Genomic DNA, 8,696 nt, shown 5'->3' on the forward strand with positions numbered 1-8,696 from the left:
GGGAGCAGGGTGGAGGGAGGGTATAGGGAACTTTCGGGATAGCATTTGAAATGTATATATAGAAAATATCTAATAAAAAAAGAAAACAGAATTATGATTTGGGAAGGATATTATGGAATAATTTTTCATTCTGCTTAAACACTATAAGGAAGAAGTGATGAAAAAAGAAATGTTAAAGATCATTTACCTATTAAAATTGAAATAATCATTTATGGCTTACCTAAAAAACAATTTAATTATTGCATATACTATAACTCCGCAATGGATTTTTAACTTGTTTAACCATATAAATGCACAGTTGAAAATCATGTATATTGGCTGGGTCATTAGTTCAGGGAAAAACATAAAACAAATGTGTTTATTTTACATTTCATTTTTATTAGATATTTTCTTCATTTACATTTCAAATCCTATCTCGAAAATCCCCTCTACCCTCCCCCTTAAAAAATATAATTTTACAAAGATTTTAAGATTATATTCTGATTATACTCTCCTCTCCCCCAAATCCTCTCCATTCCTCACTCACCCAAATGTACACCTTTCTCTCTCTTTCTCATTAGAATTCAAACCATTAAACCAAGATAAAACAAAAATAAAAAAATTATAGAAAAGAAGAAACACAATAAAAAGTGGAAATTAAAAGCTCTAAAAGCACATACAGATATAGAGATACACATATTCACTCACATAGAAACCTCATAAAAACAAAACAGGAAACCATAATGTGTTCCCAAAACCAAACAAAACGGTCCTGGCAAATCACTTTTGAGACAAGAAACTTCCTAAAACACCTTTAAGATAACTTTGGTGTTGTCTTTCTACTGCTGGGCATAGGATATGACCTTAAGAGTGGCTTGTTGTTCCAGCGAGAGTCTTTGAGAGAAAACCAGTTTTGCTTTGGCAAGCATTTATCAATGGAGATAAGGTTAGATAAAGTTAGATACAGGGGCTCCTCTCCACTTCTGCTCTCGGCACTGTGACCACATCTGCCCCAGACCTGTGCAGGCCCTGTTTATTGTGCCTCAGTCTCTATGAGTTCATATGTGAATTAATCCTTCTGTATTTTGGTTTTATTTCCTTCATCCCCTCTGACTTCTATCATTTCTTCTCCTCTCATACAGGGTTTGCTGAGCACTGGAGATAGAGAGTAGGTAGAGACATCCTAATTAGCACTGAGTGTTCTACAGTCTTACATTCTCTGCATATTATCTGTATGAGACTCTGAATTTCTTCCCATCTATTGTAGGAGGAAGTTTCTCTGATGAAAGTGAGCAAGCCACTTAACTCTGAGTAGAAAAGAATGTCACTAAAAGTCATTTTATTGCTGGCTTCCTTTAGTAGGACAGTAGGATTTGGGTCCCGCCCCTCAGCTACCTGGCATATCTAGTTCTAAGTTCTTTGTCACCTGAGCAGGGACGGGATCTATCTTATGGAATGGATCTTAAATCTAATCAAATATTGCTTGGTTAGTCTTGCAAGTTTTGCTCCACTATTGTACTCTGGTATCTTCAAGCAAGCCAACACTGCAGTTTGTAGTAGGCTTAGTATTTTTCTTTTTCTTTCTGTAGTGGGCAGAGTTCTTTCGAAAAGCATGAACACTAGTCAGTAGAGGTGAAGGCTCTAGGTGGGAAAGAGTATGACTCCTCAACTTTCAATGAATTTTGTTGGTGTTGTCTTCAGCAATAGGGACAACCAGGTAAGATCACCCCCCACAAAGTCTTTACCAGCCATGTCCCCTTAAAGCACACCCAGCAGTGGTAAACTATACCCTGGCCCTGCACCTCATTTGTTAGCCCACAAATCTGATTTCCTTCCTGAATGTTAGGACCCCAAGCAACACTGGCACTAGGGACCCCAGAGTCACCCAAAATCATAGAGAGCACACACTCCACAAGACCCCTAGGGGAGACAGCCTATTTGACCTGAAGGCTCACTTGTCAAGAGAATTCCAGACCACTCAGGCTAGAAGAGAAAGGAAACAGAAACCAAGGGCAGGGGTGGTGTGGTATGGGGGACATCCAAACCCTTCCCACCCAAAAGAAAATAAACTCAGAAATCAGGATCTGAACCTATAAACATCCCAAAACATAGATAGCTAAAGGTGAGTATTAGAACCCAATCAATCAGTAAGATCAAGGATAATTTGAAAACAGCTATCTTATTTCAGCAAGCCCTGAATAGCCTAACAGAACTGAATCACAAGAAAATGACCTTAAATCAAAACTTATGAATATGATAGAGGATTTTAAATAGGAAATGAATAAATCCCTTAAAGAAATGTGGGAAAATTCAAACAGGTTAAAGAGATGAATAAAAAATGTTTAAAACTTCGAAATGGAAATAGATAAACACCTTCACAAAGTGGCTGAATATAAAATTAACTCAAAAAATCAGTAATTCTACTTTATACAAATAATAAATGGGCTGAGAAAGAAATTACAGAACAGCACCCTTCACAATAGCCACAAATAATATAAAATATCTTGATGGGATTCTATCTAAGGAAGTGAAGAACTTCAAGTTTTTAAAAAAGAAATTAAGTAAGATATATCACAATATGGACAGATTTCCTATGTTCATGAATCTGTAGGATTTCAGAGTCTGACAAATACAGAGGCAGATGCTCGCAGCTAAATATTGGACTGAGCATGGGGACCCCAATGGGCGAGTTAGAGAAAGGACTGAAGGAGCTGAAGAGGTTTGCAACCACACAGAAAGAGCAAAAATATCAACCAATCAGACCCTGCAGAGCTCTCAGGGACTAAACCACCAACCAAGGAGTACACATGGAGAGATCCATGGCTCCAGCTGCATATGTAGCAGAGGATGGCCTTGTTGGGCATCAATGGGAGAAACAGCTCTTGATCCTGTGACAGCAGGATGTCCCAGTGTAAGGGAATTCGAGGGAGGGGAGGTAGGAGTGGATGAGTGGGGAAAACACACACATAGAAGCAAGGGGAGGGAAGGATTAGGGGTTTTTTTTGGGGGGGAACCAGGAAAAGGGATAACGTGAAATGTAAACAAAGAAAATATCCCAAAAACTATAGTAAAATTGATCATCTTGGCAAAAGCAATCTACAAATTCAATACAATTCCCACCAAAATTCCCACACAATTCTTCACAGACCTTGTAACAACATTTTTCACCTTTAAAATTCAAAATTTAAAGATAGCTAAAACAATCATGTACAATTAAAGTACTTCTGGAGGTATCTCTATCCCTGATTTCAAGCTATACTAAAAGCAATAGTAATAAAAACCTCATGATATTGGTATAAAAACAAACAGGTTGAACAATGGCCCTGAACTGAAGATCCAGAAATAAACCATAACCTATTGACACTTCATTTTGACAAAGAAACCAAAACTATACAATGGAAAAAAATAGTATGTTCAACAAATGTTGCTGGTCCAACTGGAGGGCTTCATGTAGAAGAATGCAAATAGATCCATATACATTACCTGGGTTTTCAATTCAATTGCATTCATCAATGTTTCTGTTTTTATGCCGACAATACCATGTTGCTTTTATTACTATTGTTCAGTAATACAATTTGAAGTCTGGGATCATGATACCCCAGCAGTTCTTTTATTATTCAGGATTGTTTTAGCTAGCCTGAATTTTTTCTTGTTTCCATATGAAGCTGAAATTTGTTCTTTCAAGTTCTGTGAAGAATTGTGTTGGATTTCGATGGAGAGTACATCGAATCTGTAAATTGTTTTGATATGATGACCAATTTTACTATATTAATCCTACCAATCTATTGAGAATAGCAGATCTTTCCATCTCCTGATATGTTCAATTTTTTCTTCCATGTCTTAAAGTTTTTATCATACAAGTGTTTCACTAGCTTGTTTATTTACCCCAACTAATTTTATCCTTTTTGAAACATTTTGTTGAAAGTTACTATTTTTCTGATTTCTTTCTCAGCTCATTTTTTATTTGTATATAGGAAGTCTCTTTACTGTTATGTATTAATTTTGTATCTTGACACTTTGTTGAAAATGGTTAGCAGATATAGGATATTTTTGTACAATATTTAGAGTCACTTATAAATGCAATCCTATTATCTATAATAGAAGACACTTTGATTTCTCCCCTTCTTACTTATATCCCATTGTTCATCTTTAGTTGTCCTATTGCTCTAGCTAAGACTTCCAGCACTATATTGAATAGATATATAGAAAGTGGACAACCTTGTCTTGCTCCTGATTTTAGTTGAAATGCGTTGACCATATCTCTAGGTGGATATTGTCTCTACTATTTTGAGGTATGTACTTCCATCCATAGTTTCTCCAAGACTTTTAACATGATGCGATGTTGGATTTTGTCAAAGGCTGATTGTGCATCAAATGAGGTTATCATATGTTTTTGTCTTTCCATTATTTTATACTATGTATTACATTAAGTATGTTGAACCATTACTGCATCTCTGAGATAAAACCTACTTGATCATGGAGGATGATCTTTGATCTTTATTATGTGTTCTTGGACCCAGTTTGCAAGTATTTTTATTGTGACCGTTTGGATCTATGTTCATATGAGAAATTCATCTGTAAGTCTTTTCATGGTTTAGGTATCAGGGAAGTAGTAGCACCATGAAAAGAACTGGTTAATGATCCTTCTGTTTCTATTTTTGTCTAAGAATTTCAGGAGTATTAGAACTACTTCTTTTGGAAAGCTGGTATACTTCTGTGCTAAAAACAAAAACAAAAACAAAAATCTAGCCCCAGGCTTGATTTTGTTGGATGCCTTTTAATTACTGCTTCTATTTCACTAGGGATTATAGGTCGTTTTAAACTGCTTACATGATTTTGAATCAACTTTGGTAGCTGTTATATATCAAGAAAATTATACATTTGTTTTAAATTATTTGATGGAGTATAAGCTTTTGCTTGTCTTTGTTTCTTTATGATATCAGTTAGCTCTGGCATTTCTCTCTTTGGTGTTTGCCCTGAGGTGATATCTATCCTTGATCTTAAGGTTTATTTATTTATTTATTTATTTATTTATTTATTTATTATTCGATATAGCAAAGGGATGAATACTGGTTTTTTTTTTAATCCAATCTTTTTGTCTGTGTCTTTTTGGGCATGGGGTAGAGACAGAGACCATTGATGTTGAGAGTTACCAATGAGCAGTGTTTGTTGCTTCCATTCTGTTGTTGTTGTGGTGGTGGTGGTTGTGGTGGGGATGGTGGTGGTGATGGTAGTGGTGGTGATGGTAGTGTAGGGCTTCACACATCTGACTCACTTTAATTTGTGTGTCAGAGATCTTTTATTTCTTGTAATTTCCTGGGTGTGTTCAACCTCTTCAGGTTGAGGTTTTCCTTCTAGTGCCTTCTGTAGAGCTATATTGTAGACACCTCATATATGTGGTTTTTAATCTTGGAATGTCTTTATTTCTATATCTATTGTACTTGAAAGTTTTGCTGGATTTAGTAGTCTGGGATACTCTCTAAATTTCTTCAAATTTGTAGAACATTGATCCAGGCTTTTAGAGTCTCCATCAAGAAGTTCAGTGAAATTCTCTCTCTCTCTCTCTCTCTCTCTCTCTCTCTCTCTCTCTCTCTCTCTCTCTCTCTCTCAATTAATTATTTTATTTCTTTACATCCCAAATGTTGCCCCACTTCCCAGTACTTCCTCCTAGAGTTCTTCATCCCATCCCCTTCCCTTTAGACTCTGAGAGGGTGCTCCTCTGCTACATATGTGCCCAAGGACTTGGATCAGCCCATGTGTGCTCTTTGATTGATGGCTTAGTTTCTGAGAGCTCCCAGACATTCAGGTTAGTTGATCCAGTCTTCCTATGGGGTTTCCATCCCCTTCATCTTCTTCAATCCTTCTCCTAACTCTTCCATAGAGGTCTTGAGTCTCTGTGTCAAGGAACTGGGAGTTGACATGAAAAGAGTGAGGATGTGCAGAAATTTAAAAAGCTGGATTTATCATGAGGATGGGTGTGATTTACAGGGAATGGAAAAAAGAAGAGAGACAGAGCTGTGCAGTGGTCTGTTACTGGGCTGGGGTTGAGATTGGAGAACTGGAATATGTGGATGGGAAGGAAAGTGACAATTGCCTATCTTAATCCTGGGCCTGTATTGCCACTGCCTTCCCAGGAAAAGAGTGTCTAGGGTATAGCCAGATAATACCACAGTTCACTCTCATAACTCTCATATTCAAAATGTACCCAAGGTTAAGGAAATTCTTAAAGAATTGTGATTTTTCCAAGAATCATTATTCTGTTTGGAGTTTGATTTGGGTCAAACTTTGTCTTATGTCTGCTGAGATGGTTTTGCGTTTCTTTTCTTCTCCCCTCCTCCACCTTTTCAGTACATAAAATTGACTGTAGACAGGCGTTTTCATACCCAAAGATGGATTCTCTCTTGGTTTTCTTCTTTTGTTTATTGATGAAGAACTATAGATATATTAACTCGGCTTTGTTTAGTGAAGTGGCCTTCTAGTTCCACATACTTGTGTACAGAATGCATGATCAAGTTAGTTTTTTTTTAATCAGTGGTCTAATATGTTCTTAAGGACTCATCTGTTTATATTTTGCAAAATTTTTCCCTTTCCTTTCATTTTAAGTGTATTCTCTAAAGTTTTGTTAGACTCATCATTTGCCCAAATTTATTATGATAATTTTGTTTAAAACAGGTTAAACATTTCCCTGACATTTTTACTTCCTGGAACATCTTATGTAGACCAGCTATATTTTTCTTACTTAAATATTTGATATAATTTGTCAATGAAGGTATCTCTGTCTATTTTGTTACAAGAACAATAACTGTAAAATTAAGTAATAGTCACAGGCCAATTCATATATAAAAATTCTTGAGTGAGCAATAGTAAATTCTGTTTTTTATGAAATGTTTATTTCATCTATACTGAAATTATGGTCACAGAACTACTTATATACCTTGATAAGGCCTTTAATATAGAGAGCATCTAAAATGATACTATTTCATTCAGTACTGATATTGATAATTTCAGTCATTTCTCTTTATATTCCTTGTATGCTTAGTCAGGATTTCTGTTGACCAAAACAACTTGGGTAAGAAAAACATATTTCTACTTACTGCTCTATTTCACAGTTTGTCATTAAGGAAGACAAGGAAGTAACTCAAAGTAGGAACCTGAAGTCAGTAGCTGAAGGAGGTAAGCATGAATGAGTGCTACCTACTGGCTTGTTTCTTATGGTTTCACCATTTTTCTTCCTCATAAACACTCGGACCACATATAAAGAGATGGCATTGACTCCAGAGGTTTTGGGTCTTACAAAAATTCTTACTGAAGAATTTTTGGATGTGAATGGGTCTGTTTTTATTAAATTAACTAATTTTATAGTTAGAGCTCTTAAAACAAGCATTGATTTATAGATGTCAAACATTCAAAAACAAGTTCTCCAGGCTTGCCTATACCAGGCCATGCTCATTGAGGAATTTATTCAACCGAAAAACCATCTTTTCAGATGACCTGAAATTGTACAAAATTGCCAAAACAAGTGAAGAGAGCAAACAAGCCCAACTGGGGCATCAGTGCATTAGTTACCTTTCTTGCTGTTGTGATAAGAAGGATCTTGCAGTAGGAAAAATTGATTGGACTCATGGCTTAAACGACAGAGCTCATCATAACAAAGAAAGTCAGTGTCAGCAGCAGGATTATATAAATGTGGATCAAGAAGCAGAGGGAAAACACCCTCACTCAGTGGTTTTTTCTTTTCCCCCTTATTATTTAGTCTGGGATCACTGCATATATGGATCTTTTCCCTCTTTAGTTAAACCTCTCTGGACATACTCTTACAGACACACCAAAAATGTGCCTCACTAATCCCATCCATCTTTCTTTTTTTTTTTAAGAAGCTTTTGTTTATTTTTTTTTTAGTATATGCATTACAGGAAACAAAACACAAGAAAGCAAGAACAAAGTCACCCAGTCACAAGCAGCTCAGCTTGATGTGTCCTTCTAGATCCTGCAAGCGTACACACACTTGGGTAATTGAGATTATAAGTATGTACCATGCTTTCCCCACATTGTGAATATTCACCAATTAAAAAACCCACACTACACAAGGATTTTGATAACCAAGAATACACCATGCCATCTCAATCTGTCAGACAAAATTGTAATCCTGTCTTCCTTGGCAACAGAAATTTCATAGAAGACAAAAATGGCAGCAGGCCTCTAGATAGATGTACTGGCAAAGTTACAATTAAATTCTGCATTAGCTCAGTCTCAGCTTACAAGGAAAACACAAAGCAACAGATCACACTAAGTATAGCATTCCTAAGNTTATCACCAGATCGATATACTAGCATATGTAGAAGGGATCTTCCCACTTAACAAATGTATTCCACACCGGGCAGCTGGGAGACATACCTATGGCAGGGGCTCTTAGGATGTCAGTCTCAACACACCTGCAGACCTTGCCCTGTGAACCTGTGTCCCTCCAGTTAGCCTAGCAACATGAATTTCCCCACACTGTCCAGACATGGCTTAGCAGTTCCATGTTCAAGAAGAACCCTTTTGTCAATTCCACCATAGCCACTAGCTCTACTCTTAACCATGTGTTCTCCTTTAGGATGTAACATTCAGATGACAACTATGCATAATGAACACAAGATTTTACCAAGATGCACATAGGGCCCCTGGGTACAGCTGTCCTCTGGACAGAGGCACTAGCAGCCTTTCCCTCAGCCATC

At 36.7% G+C, this 8,696-nt stretch overlaps 1 long non-coding RNA gene across 1 annotated transcript in view; it reads right to left on the bottom strand.

Annotated features, from left to right (window-relative positions):
* The window catches only part of LOC110295082, an 82,515-nt gene that overhangs the window by 72,754 nt on the left and 1,065 nt on the right, over window positions 1-8,696 (bottom strand). The window lies entirely within an intron of this gene.

The sequence above is a fragment of the Mus caroli genome, chromosome 5, assembly GCF_900094665.2.
Source record: "Mus caroli chromosome 5, CAROLI_EIJ_v1.1, whole genome shotgun sequence".
Lineage (NCBI taxonomy): Eukaryota > Metazoa > Chordata > Mammalia > Rodentia > Muridae > Mus > Mus caroli.